Source organism: Martes martes, assembly GCF_963455335.1.
Source record: "Martes martes genome assembly, chromosome: 5".
Taxonomy (NCBI): domain Eukaryota; kingdom Metazoa; phylum Chordata; class Mammalia; order Carnivora; family Mustelidae; genus Martes; species Martes martes.
In genome coordinates, this window is record NC_137892.1 from 104,134,309 (window position 1) to 104,148,359 (window position 14,051).

The following is a 14,051-nucleotide window of genomic DNA, read 5'->3' on the forward strand; positions in this document are numbered from 1 at the left end:
TCATCACAACCAACTACTCATTCCCAGTTTAACAGACAGGGTTTGGAAGCCTAAGAGACCCAGTTCCAATCTCAAGAGGAGCCCTTATGAGTAAAGACTATTGAGAAAATACAAGATAAATAAAGCATGTATCAATATTTTTTTAAAAAGACTATTGAGAAAATATACAAGGTGCCAATGTATCATAAACACTCCATAAACACTGTGTTTTCCTCCATTCTAAGATCTCACCCCCTTTTTCTCAATTTCACATTTCTCTGATCAAATTTCTGAATTGAGGGTGTACATCACCAGACACCAGCTTTATCATTACCGGTGAATGGAATGAACTCAGCCAAACTGCTCTGGAGAGATCACAGAATTTTCCTTAGAAGAGCGTGGGGTAAACAACCCCCACTTGAGAATGCCTGGCACACTCACCTGCCAGAGGTCCCCATTCACCTCAGATGAAAGAGGGACTTCCAAAGAGTCAGTCCTTTTAGGTCCGCACTATGGAGGAAAACTGTTCATAATGTGGCTGAGGAACAGACCCACCAGTGGAGCATCAGGGCTAAGGACGAAGGTTCTGGAATCAACAGTCCTGGGTGTGGCCTTAAGAAAGTCTGAGAAACAAACTGAGGGTTTGGGAGGGGAGAGGGGTGGGAGGTTGGGTGAGCCTTGTGGTGGGTATTAAGGAGGGCACGCATTGCATGGAGCACTGAGTGTGTTGCATAAACAATGAATCTTGGAACACTGAAAAAATAAAATTAAATTAAAAAAAAAAAAAAAGAAGAAAAGAAAGAAAGTCAGTTCACCTCTCCAAGCCTCAGCTTCCTCGCCTGGAAGAGGGAAGCTGTACCACTGCCGCCCCCTAGGGCAGCTATGAGAAGAGACAGATAGTGTTGCTCCATGCTGGGCACAGAGCCCACACCCAGTCAGCTGTGGGACCAGCTGAGGGCGGCCAGGTGCCCTCTCCCCTCCGTCCTCAGGCACGCCTGCAGGAAAGCTTACACCGTGCTGTGCCCCCTTCTCCAAACTCTACCGTCAGCACCCTCCACATTTTCTTTCACCGCTTTCACCGCCTTGATCATAAAGTTTAGGAGAAATACAAAGGACTCCCCATGCCCCCACTTATCTACCAATCCGTCTAGCCACACACCCGTCTGACATTTATTGAAGGCCTACCCTCTGCTGAGCCTCACGGAGCCACCGGGAGCCAAAGATGAATGGAACAGGCCTCTCCACAGAAGTCCCAGTGGCCCTGGGGAGGTACGGAAGTAATGGGCAGAAAGTCAGACACTTACTTAGGGCGAAGTGGTAGGCATGGCTGCAGGCCCTTTGGCACGATCTGTTCCCTTCTCTCACACCCCATGAAACAGTACTCTCCGATCCTGTTTTACAGATATGGAAACAGCATAGGGACCGTAAAGTGCCCCAGGTCACAAGGCTGTTCAGTTTCACCTCTACACTGTTGGAACCTAACCCTAATGGGAGTCCTGGGGCACAGGTCAGGGGGTTGGGCTTGAGGGCATGAAGGAGGGTGTCCAACAGTTCCCCAGCATCAGCGGGCCACCAACTGCTGTGGGGCTTCCACACCCGGAAGGCTGACACGTGGGAGACATATAGATCATACTCTTGGGCGCGGTCCCTCACAGTCACCAAGTTAGCTCACTGAACCTGCAAGAGAGCCCGGAAAGGGGATCTAAGCCGTCTCCACTTCACAAAGCTCAGTGGAAAGTGTCGTGCCAACTCAAAGCCGAGGACGCCCAGCACACCTGCCTTTCAAAGGCCCCCCGTTCAGCTCAGATGAAAGAATTACTTCCAAAGGGAACATATTTCTCCCAATCCTAAACGCTTGTCAAAAGCAAGGGAGCTGGCTGGGGTGCCTGTGTGGCTCAGTGGGTTAAAGCCTCTGCCTTCTGCTCAGGTCACGATCCCAGGGTCCTGGGATCAAGCCCCACATCAGGCTTTCTGCTCAGCGGGCAGCCTGCTTCCTCCTCTCTCTCTCTCTCTCTCTCTCTGCCTGCCTCTCTGCCTAGTTGTGATCTCTGTCTGTCAAATAAATAAATAAAATCTTAAAAAAAAAAAAAGCAAGGGAGCTGGACTTGGCATTCAGTCTCTTTGTCTCCCACCAGTGACCAGACCACATAGCAGGGTCCCTTCCTTTACTCTCTGTCCTGGTACCCCCTCCTCAACACAGCCCCGCTGACTGCCCTCTCTAAAGCAGCACCTCATGGCTTACCACTGGCCTTCCCTGCTCCATTTCTCTTCAGGACACTTATTGGTTGTCTGGTATCACAACAGTTTAGTATCTGTTTCTCCCCAACTAGACCATAAGCTCTGTGAGGGCAGGAGACTTATCCAGTTTGCTTTTGACCATACCCTAACAACTAGAACAGCTTCTGGTACATTACAAGAGGTCAGTATGGTTTAGGTCAATGAATGAATGAACAAATGAATGGAAGTGGGTTCGGCAACTACCTTGTCTAAGAAACCAGAAACAAGGACCAGGAAGTCACCTGGGACACCTCCCCCGCCCCCGTCCCCAGGTATAATGTGGCCCCAGGCTTTGCCTCAGGCTAATAGGAACATCTGACCTCTTGCCTTCTCCTCCCTAGTTCTCTTCCCTATCAAGGACACTGCCCTAGGTGTCATGCCCAGAAGGAGCCCCTCAGTTCAGGGACCTGCTTGGATAGTACCCCACAGCCTCATTCCAGATCTTTCTTACTCACCCCTTGCCTCACACACTTAAAGTGTCCTCTTTCCACCCCAAAATCATTACGAAGCCCAGTCTGTTTCCTCAGGTACCTTGTAATCCTGCAAACTCACTCATGCTAAGTCCTAAGGAATAACAACAGCTCACAAATGGAACTTCTAAAGGGCACCTTCTAGGGGCACCTGGAGGGCTCTGTCATTAAGCATCTGCCTTCAGCTCAGGTCATGATCCCGGGGTCCTGGGATCGAGCCCCACATCGGGCTCCCTGCTCAGCGGGAAGCCTGCTTCTCCCTCTCCCACTCCCTTGCTTGTGTTCCCTCTCTCACTCCCTTTCTCTCTGTCAAATAAATAAGATCTTTTTTAACAAAATAAAAAATAAAATAAAATAAATAAAGGGCACCTTCTAGTGACAACAGCGTAACACACTAGAATGGCTAATTGCAGGAGTTTCGGGTCTCCTGGAAACTGACAACGCCTCACCAGACACAGAGCATTTCCTGCAGAAGTTACTCATTCATTCATGTCTTCTTGTGGCACTTGAGCTTTTACTGAGCACCCTCTGCCTGCTAGGAAGTATCGTGTGTGCTGAGAATAAGAGCCAAGGTCCCTGCTCTCAGAAAGCACACTGTCTAGTTGAAAAAACAGAGCAATCATCAAAGACCTTTTCAAGGAGCTTTAAGTCTCCATCTTAGCACTGCAGGACAGGCTGTGAAGTCACGAGGGGACCGGAGGCAGCTACCCAAAGGATGGGAGGTCCAGAGGCCTGCTAGAGAAACTGCCATCTCCACTGGCTGCTGCCAGTTGACAAAGAGTTCACCAGGGAACCAAGGGGATGTGGGCAATCCGGTATCTGCAACGGCGCAGAGGTCTTAGAGGGTGCAAGCAGGGCTGGCCAGGGGCCACCGGCTTCACGCAGCCCTGCTAAGTGGCCGATGCTCAGCACAGCCAAGGCACGTGGGCCCGGCAGTGGGAAAAAAACAGGCCACAGTGTCCTCAGAACTCAGTGGATGCCAGCAGTTCTTCCCTCCCTTTGGAATGCTAGAAATCAAGTCTGTGTTCCCCGGGTTCTCCGTTGTCTATGCAATTGTCCAAGTTCACCGTCAAAACAACACAAGAAGCAAATCAGCTGTCTCTGTACACAGTCTACAGTGCCTCCTTGACCCTGGCATGTCCAGGGAGCTGTTTCAATAGTCTGCCGTCCTTTCCTCTGCCTGTCAAGGGAAAGCAAGCCCTCAGCATTAACCACAACAATCACAAGTGACCTGAGAGTTTTCTTTGACCTGCCAACTAAGGTAAGTGCCTTTCTGCAGATACCCAAGACTTCACTTTTAATTCATCTTCAATCCAACTTTCCTTCCCAGGCACTACCTCCACAGTTGCCCAGTGGAAAGAATCCCAGCACTTTCCTTTTCTGGCTTTCTCTGATACAACAAGCTTCCAGCAACCGTCAGAAGAGAAGGAAAGTAACATCCGCGGTGGAGACAAGCCTATGAAATGAGTTCAAACATACAGCAAGGCACTGTACTCACTACAGAGAGACACATGCTGTTCCATGGACAAGGGCCCAACTGTGACTCACCAAGCATAATGGGACATTGTTGAAAGTGTTGGGAACATGAGAATTCCCTCACTGCCCAATTTGGGTAATGTTGGAGCTACGTCTGCCTCCAGAAATGAAGTCAGACAGACTCAACCCAACTTCCAGTTGCTGGGCCCAAAGACCACGAGGCCACCATGTTTTTATGCCGACTTTTGTTCACGGGAAGTCACTTCCCAAGTTGTGTTTAAGGGCCGACCTGTCACCTGCATGTGCAAGAGAGATAAGTGCTTTGACAAAGGACATGCCCAGAACTCTGACTGGAGGGCTCTAGATCACATGAGAGGCTGTTTGAAAGACCCTCGCCCCAGGGCTCTGCACTATCAGATAGACTGGTGGGAAGAGGAAAAAGGTGCCCATGATTCGGTGTGAGGAAGGGATATGGCAGGCATGCGTAGCAACTATCTGTCTAGAACACATAAGAACTCTCATTTCTTGGGTATCTATGATAGGCCAGGCAATGTTCAGTGCATGCATGACTTCATTTCCTTTCCACATCTATAAAATATAGGCAGGACCCGTAAAGCTCTTACAGACGGAAGCTCACAGCTGAGAGGTGGCTATGTCACAAAGCTAGCCATGTGTACACCTAATTTGAACTCAGGTCAGAGGGACCCCCGAGGTGGTACTCTCCCTTAGTCTACACACTGCCCCAGGACAGGACTGTGGGGCAGGAAACGGGGTGCCTGAGTGTTACTTGTTGCAGGGAGAGTGGCATCGCCACAGCCCTGGATAAGAGCAGCACGAGAATCCAGATGCCCAATCCCAGACCCTGAGCTGCTCTCTCCCATGATCCTTTTCGCCTGTCTCTATCACAGCCCTTGTCACATAACTCAGCACTGAGATGGCTTGCTGGAACACTGTCTCCCCCACCGATTCCTGAGTCTACCAGAACAGGCCCTCCTTTGTGCTCTTTGCATCTGCCACAACACCTGGAGCTGTGCTTGCACTCCAAACATTTCCGTGGGACCACATGAATCAGAGGGATAGATGGCTGCCAAGACGCATAAATAACTCAGACGATCTGGCTCAAGTCCAAGCTCAGCCACTGGCTAGCTGTGTGGCCTTGAGCAAGGAACTTCATACCACTGGGCCTCAGTTTCCTCACCCGCACCATGAAGAGGTTCATTCACAACCGTATCAGCCGACTGTGAGACAGATTCCACAGGTGGAATGCAAAGGAACACGTCTTAATTTTATTTCATTCCAACGGATTCAGATTTATTTTTCGGCTTATGAAAATGTAGCTAGCTCATCAAGGCCTTGAAGTTTTCCTTTAAAATGAGATGCATTTTTTTTAAAAAAGTTCATTTTAAGAATCTGTTTGAGGGGAGGTAGGGGGATGGGTGAAACAGTTGAAGGGGATTAAAAGCACATTTATATTGAGCACTGAGCCATGTACAGAATTGTTGAATCACTATATTCAACACCTGGAACTAACGTAACACTGTATGTCAGCTAGACTGGAATCAAAGTTGTTTTTTTTTTTTTTAAAGAAATTCACTCTTTCCAAAGCTGCAAAAAAAATAACATAATCTATTTGCCCATGGCTACTAATACTTAGATATGACAAATAACTGGGAGTTATTTGTGGCGAGTGAGGTGCGGGTATCAGGTTAGATGATCTTTAACACCGATGCCTCTGACAGAAGGACCAGGGAAGGAGCTACAAAGCACGAAGAAGTGGAGTAAAGATAACTGAGATGTTGGAAATGACCTTTGCCCTACTGGATGCCAACTACATGCCTGGCACTGGCTACACACCCTGGGAGACATGCATCAGATGTGAACACAGCCACAAAATGGTGGATGGGGCCAGGAAAGGCGCAGGAAAACCAAAAGTTGGCTTTATCTTTTTAAAGCCTTCAGTGCTATCTGCAGAAGCAAGTACATGCAGAAATTTGTTGGTTTACCTTGAAGAACACAGAGACACAGACACTTTCTAGAAGACAGAGGATCCTCATGTGGATGCCTCTGCTGAGGGAGACAAGGAGAGTCGTGGGCCAAGACCTCTAATTTCCCATTGAATTCTATCTTGGCTTGGTGCTTTCACTAACCGAGTACTGGACTCAACTGAATATTTATTATTCTGATGTAAAAACTCTTTAGTTAATGCAATCTGGCCAGTAATCATTTCACCTGGCACATTTCACCTGAATCTGAGAGGTTCTCTGCCGCTGTCTCATTGCCAGGGTGGCCAGCTCCTGGGGAGGGTCTGGGTGGGACGGCGGTCACTGTGAAGTGCTGAGGGCTGAGAAGCAGCAACATGGGTCCATCGGCTTCTATTTCCCAGAAAAGGGCCGAGTAGAGGGCGGTGAGGTGGGTTAGGTCAAATCCCACCCTACCACAAGACAAACAGCTCTCCTGAACCCTGGTCTGTCCAAGGACAGAAGCCAGAAGTGGTCCCTGTTGTGCATGAAGGACCTAGACATACATTTCCAGTGTTTGCCAGGAAAACTACTCAAATGAATACAGCTTCCCATAAAAAGCAAACCAAAAGCAAATTAAGATGGAGGAATGGCATCCCCACATTCTCTTTATGCCCACTGTATAATTTTCCTCTAGCTGAACATCCACTGACAGCCACTAAGATTCCCCCGCTTTCTTTCAGATGCGGAGGCTAGAAGGTGTCTTCTTGGGGACCGCTACTTGGGGACATTGCATGAAGACATATAAACAAAAGCAGCAGTTCAAGGAGCTTTCCCAGCAGAGCAAGAGTAATGGATATCATTTGTTATGCAAGTCCTACGTATGTGCCAGGCACTGGGCTAGGCATTGTCTGTTCACGACTTCACCAAGTCCTGCTTGGGGCTTCCTCAGGTAGCTGTTACAGCTTCTATTTTACAAATGAAGAAACTGAGGGTAGGATGAGGGTAGGACATGTGACTTGCCAGAAATCAGCTAACGAATAAGTAGCAGAGCTAGGATTCAAACCCAGGTCTGTCTGATTCTCACATCCACACTTCTCCCTGACCTCAACATATCCCCCATCCCAGGTGGTATATGACCTACCATCCACCCCAGCCCGGCTTCTGGAAGGTCCTATTAGTCTGTATCCCTGGACACCGAGCTACTTCCCTCTCTCAGCCCTTCTCCTCAGCCTGGTGTGTGCTCCTTCCTCACTCCTCCTCCACATGAATTTGTCTCTGTCATTCTAGAACCAGGCTATGCTCTTCTGTCTCTGAGAAGTCTTCCCAGCCTTCATCCACAGGACTGTCCATTTCTGACTTCCCATGACCTGAAAGGTGTTCAACTGGTCCTCTGAAGATGAGAAGAGGTAATGGGTTTCAGTGCTGTTCTTACCCAAGTTCAAGAGCACAGCTACCATCCCTCTGGGTGTCGAGACCCCCTGCCCTCTATCTCCAGGGGATACAGGTGTGATGGACCTTGAAAGAACGGAGGTGTCCACACAGGGCTGTTCAGATGGGACTTGGTGAAGTCTCTGGGCTCAGGTGAGTGTTGTTCTGAGGGGTGATCCACAGGTGTCCCAGAGGCCACAGGTTGGAGTGACTAGACAAAGGGCATTCGGGACTCCCGTGTGGGCATCTGGTCAGCTCTCAGGCTGCCACTGACAGTCTCGCACTGCTAACCTTCCCCTCTCTGCCTGGACCTCAGTCAGGTCCCCCATCTTATACTATGCCCCACACCCACTCTTTGCCAGTCCTCCCTCCAGCCCAGAGACACCCCTGTGGTCTGGGGTGGGGAGAAGCCCATGAGACTCTTCCTTGATCCTCATTCTAATTGTAAGGTTACAGAAGTAATGAACCCACCTGAGCTTGAAATGCACTGTATTCTAGCTGTGTAACTCGGTCAAGTTTCTTAACCTCTCTGTGCTGAAGTCCCTTCATCCAGAACACAGCTGTTGTGTGAGGAGGAAAGGAGTTCACACACACACACACACACACACACACACACACAGCTCCCAGAACAGGGTTTGGCACATGGTAAGCGCTCCATAAATGTTTGCTGTGGTTATTACTTCTTGTGCTTTTTATTCCCACAATTAAAACCAGCTTCTCTTTATGTGTGGCAGCCTCTGTCTGACCCGAGGAGAAGTCACACAGGGAGAAGCAGGAAGAAAGTAACACACAGAGGTGGTCTCTGAAAGTTGCTGTCTCCAGCTGGACTTCCAAGCAGAACCCCAGGCTGCATGGAGTCCAGAACAGGAACTGGGAGAAGCCCAGGGGCTCAACCCAGGACTCCCCAACTCTCCCAGCCATGGAACCCGTTCAGCAGAGTTAGTAAGATCTCCAATGTCACACAAGGGACCCAATGACATCTGAGACACAGGTCATGACCACCTTGAACATCATTTCTTCGTGTGTAAAATCAGGATTCTGGTAATAGCACCCTCCAGGAGAAGCTGTGAAAATGAGCTAGACGAAGACACGTGAAGAGCTTTGAAGATGCCTACATATGACACCCCCCAATGCTAGAGCTTATCATTATCTTGCTAATTTTTACTTTCTTCCTTGTGCCTTTCTGCATTTTCCATTTTCTGTGATGGATATGTGCTAATTTTACAACTAGGTAAATATGGAGAAACAGCATGTTTTAAACTAAAAAATGATTAAAGATAGAATATCAGTGTGAGGGTGTGAAGAAGGATGAGGATATACCTATCTGAGGATAACTCAGGGAGAACCACATGGAGGCAACAGCATCTGATAAGGGCTTTCCAACATGGATAGAATCGTATTAAGTGGCAAGAGGATTCCTTGGTGCACCATCACAAGCCAAGGGAAAGAGAACTTGTCACTAATGAAAAAGATGTGAGGAGAGTAAACCTAGCGATGCCAGCAGGAGAGGCAGGAAGAAGGTCTTAGGAGATGCATGTTTTCCAGAATGCCTATTATTCTGGCCAAAAAGGAGGCCAGTGACAGAAAGCAAATACAGCCTTTCAAACAGAGACACCTCTCTGTGTTACTGATGAAGGCTTAGAATTGGTGCTGGAAAACACAAACTGATCATTTACAAGAGAAGAAACAAAAATGATCCCTAAAACCATGGGGAAAATGGTGATCAAGTAAGACAGGCCAATATACACAAGAGTAGTGAGAGGGGGAGAGAGAGGCAGGAAAAGGAAGCCCATCAAGGTTTATCCTCACACTCAAAGAAGCAACACAACTAAATTCACCCCTTCCTGAGACCATGTAGAGAGCCTTAGCCTCCTCAGTCTCAGCCCCAAGGCCCTTCACTAAATGAGGGTCAATAACCCTCTGAGTTACGCACCACTTCCCGGTGCCCTAAGAGCCCGCTGCTCCCTGCTCTGCCAAGGGAGCGCTTATGGGGACAGAGAACAAAGCATGGGTCTTGCCTTTACAAATGCACCAAAACCTGGAGAAATGAAAAGCCCAGCCAGCTGTTATAGGCAAGGAACTTAGAACAAACACATTCCTACTTATTCTCGTCTTTTTTAAAGTGCTTCTCCAATCTCGTATAAGCAAATCGGTAGACAGTGGCGCTTCAGCACTGGAAATCCCACTTCTGCCACCCTGAAGCAGTGTAACTCTAGGCTAGGTGCTTCCTTCCCTGGAGCATGAGTTCCTTTGTCCATCCAAAGGAGGAATAACACAGACCCCGTAAGGTGGTTGGGAGCTTCAGAGAAAGTGAATGCATGGTCAAAGTCGGCCCTCGTTAAGAACCAGCAATTGCTATCAAAAAGTCAGAGAGAAAGACAAGCATGAACCAAAATGCACACAGAGTAGCTCCTCTGGGCTGGAGAGCAAAAGCTGAACTCCTTAATTTCTCTAAGATCTCTGCTAGCAAGAGCCCTCACCAAGGGCTTTCAAGTTGCAAACAGTCTCATTTTCCTAGCTGTATAACAGGAACGGGAGCTTCAGTGTGGAGCTGGCCACACAGAGCATTGGGGCTGATGGAACGCACACTGGACCCAGCCCCTCGGGCAAAGCTTAAGCAGTTTGTGTGGTCTCCCTCTGGCACTGGGCAAGAAGAAAAGACCTCAGACATCCATCTGAAGCTCTGGGATAAGAAAGGGGTGCAACACGCCTGCTTTGGGGCAGCTAGCAAGTGACCCGGGGGACTTTGAGCTCAAAAAACTAATTCTACAGGAAGTAGAGATAATTTAAGAAAATGAAACCTATTATCCCAGACATTTGAGAACATGCCTGATTCTTCCTGCCCTGTGCCCATATTCTAGATCACAAAATAAGCTGCTTCTATGAATTCAAATAAGGACCCCCACTATCTACCCTGAGTCCTTCTGGACTTAGTAACAACCCAGAACACACTGCTTGCAATACGGCCCTCCTTTCAGCCATCCTCCTGCATAAAGTCACGTGCCAGGCAAGGCAACCAAGAGCCAAGTTCTCCCTCATTTCATCACATGAAAGGCTGCCAAAGTAGCACCAATATATTCTGTGGTCTTTGCTTAATTCCATCTTCATTTAGCAAAATCCCCTGATACTGTTAATTTGCTTTGAGACCCAGTGGAGGAGACTAAATGAGCCACTTATTCAAAACTAAGTTAAGGTGGCATTAGGTGAGAATGACAGAGGCCACTGCTGCTTGTCATCCTGTGCTTGTCATGCCCCTGGAGAGTAATCCAAAGTGGGGGACGCTGAAGATACTGCATCTCAGGAGATATAAGTTTAGGATAAATAAAAGAAAGCATGGCTTCTCAAAGCAAGTGGGTGGTACACCCTGGAAATAGTCAATGCTTTTTAAATGTTCAAATAAATTCATAGATGACAGCTCCAGAAGGGATTATGAAAGGCAATGTGTTTATAAATTAGCACAATGACTAAAACAGACTGGCTTCCTTCTACCCCGCAAAAACAATATTGCTGTGGCAAGGTTATGAAGCATTCCGACCTCTGGACCTCACAATGATTAAATCATAAGTATGACTCAATATGTCAGGAAAGCAAATATATCACAACCATAGACCTTTACAACAGTCTGCCATGCTAAGAATTTACACAGCATGCCCGATATGATGGACATTGCTGTATCAGCTGCATTAATTATACGAAAAGTCCCATTTTACTCTAAAGCATACCAAAAACTAAAAAAATACAATGCAACTGCACCACCAACTTGACCTACAGCAGATATGTTAGCTATAATAAACATCATATGAGCACCACTTTGACTCAACTTCTTAATATGTGGGAGCTTTGGGGGAAATGATTTTTAAAATTCTGGTCTCCTTGAAAATGATGCAGGAAAAACTACATGGGTGCCCTCAGTTGTCCTTAGATATTGTCCTGCAGCAGTGTCCTGCAGCCCCCTGCCTCAGTGTCCCGCTCCCACTCTTAAGTGGCACAGGAGTCCCCACCCTGATGGTGGTGAGCACACCAGTAGCCATGTGTCTCCTCCCTCTTAGAAATCTCTTGGACAATATTGCATTGTATACAGGATGAACACCCACCATTTGCATCGACATGGGTGGAACTGGGAGGAATTATGCTAAGTGAAGTAAGTCAAGCAGAGAAAGACAATGAGCGTATGGTTTCACTCAAATGTAGAACAGAAGCAATAGCATGGAGGACCATAGCGGAAGGGAGGGAAATCTGAAGGGGGAGAAATCAGAGAGGGAGATGAACCATGAGAGACTATGGACTCCGGGAAACAAACTGAGGGTTTCAGAGAGTCAGGGGTCGGGGGAGGGGATATCAGGGTGATGGGTATTAAGGAGGGCATGTGTTGTGATGAGCACTGGGTGTTATAAGTAACTAATCAATCACTGAACACTACATCAAAAACTGATGATGTATTATACAGTGGCTAACTGAACATAATAGAAAGAAAGAGAGAGAGAGAGAAATCTCTTGAAGATTCCCCAGCCTTAGCTTGGATGCTTCAAATGCTAGAGCACTCACTACAAGGCAGTTCCTTCCACTGAGACAGATACCTAGCTCTCCGTAGTTCTCATCTGCTTTCCTGGGAACAAAGACATTGAACTTATCTTCCTTTCGTAACCCGGGATATGCCAGTTAAAATGCTGTAGCATCAAGAAAACACGCAGCTCAATGAGGATAAAACAATGAGGAGATTTATAGACATGCCTGCAGGGCAGCCCTGAGTTGGCATGGGCTTATGCGGGGGAGGGGGATTGATCTAGTGGCTCTGCCATCTCCCAGGGCTGGATGACATTGTGGTTAGAGGGTGGCTGCCAACAGCCAGCTAAGCTACCTGCTTTCTTGCTTACTGTTGAAGGAAGGGGTAGACAGAGAGCTGGCCCTTTCCTGAACCCCCTCAAAAAAGCACAGACTTACTTTCTTAGAAGCCCTTACCAAACCCCTCCTTGTGTTTCATTGGCCTGAAATGTCTTAAATCCACCATCTCTAAGACAATCACAGAGGCAAGGGGGGGTGGGACTTCCATGACTGGCTTAGCTACAGATCAACCAAGGTCCATCCAAGCTGTGAGTCAATCTACCAAACCCTACCTCTTCCCGCCACTCCTGGTGTCACACAACAGGGGGGAAAGTATGGTGGATGTCGGAGACGCAACGACCATGTCCACTTTATGGTTCTTCTTTTTTGGTTGAAAAATCCAGTCCCTTCCCTTGATCCTCCGCAGGTAGGAGCCTGGGGCCACTTGCAGTCTGGCTGCCCTCTCCAGCTAAGCCTATGGAGAGCGGCTGTGCCTGTCAGTACCCTGGGCACCCAGAGACACTCACCAAACCTCACCTGGGACTTCCACAGTCATGCCATGCTGGAGGCTTACATTGGCCAAGTCACCGTGAGCTGCAGTGGCGCCTGGGTTTGGATTCCAGCTTTACCACTTACTGGATATATAACCCCGAATAGGTTATTTCACCATGGTCACCCCCTGGTTTTCTCATCTGTGAAATGGGAATAATAATAGTACGTATTTTATCGGGTTACTGTCATGAGATAAAGCATGGACACTCTGAACCCACTCTGTGGTGGACCATAAGTGCCTCGTAGATTGTGGTATTATCATTAATAATAATAAGTGAGTTCTCACCCATCGGGTACCAATATCAGCCCCCAACTGCACAGAAAAGTAGAGGCTTTCTGCTCCTCCTTTGCTCACACCAGATCCGGAAACGTGATCCTTGCCATCTGCGGACACCCAGCTGTGCAGAAGGCCCCACATTCTCTGCAGTAGAAACTTGCTCTCTGCCCTCCAAGAGCCCTCCCCTCCCACCCTCCACCTGCTCTGCCTCTGCCCCCTGCCCCCCAGACTCCCGATATGTAACAGGACTACGCAGAACAGCTCTGTCACCACAGAAATACCCATTTACAGTAACGGTGCCCTTTTTTCTGCAACTGCAGCTGCTACTCTGTGCCTCCATTACTCAAATGTAACAAACCCACTTCAGCAATCCTGAAATTAATTATAAGGAAAAAAAACTCAGAGTTCTGGAAAGATAATTTCAGTAGTAACCATTCATCTTGGAAAGTATTCAGCCTTTACCAGGAGCTAAAAAAGAAAAATAACTACCACACTCTATTTCTTTGCAAGTGTTCTTATGGTATATGAGCTTCTTACGGTGATTGTGGATATCGATATTTTTAAGCAGTTTAAAGAAATTTGCCAAGGCAGGAACCAGAGGGGAGACTGACTGCCCAGTAACTATTTCCTCCTTGGGGTTAAAAAAAAAAAGAAGGGGGGTCACGTCTCAAATCTTAACACTTCCTTCCCTTCTGGGCAAAGAATTCCTGTTTCTTGGGAACTTTCTTGAGCCTCCACTCCCCAATCCTGTCTAGCACCCTCTTGCCTTGGCTGTCCCCTGGGCTCTGTCCAATTGCCCTGATTCAATCT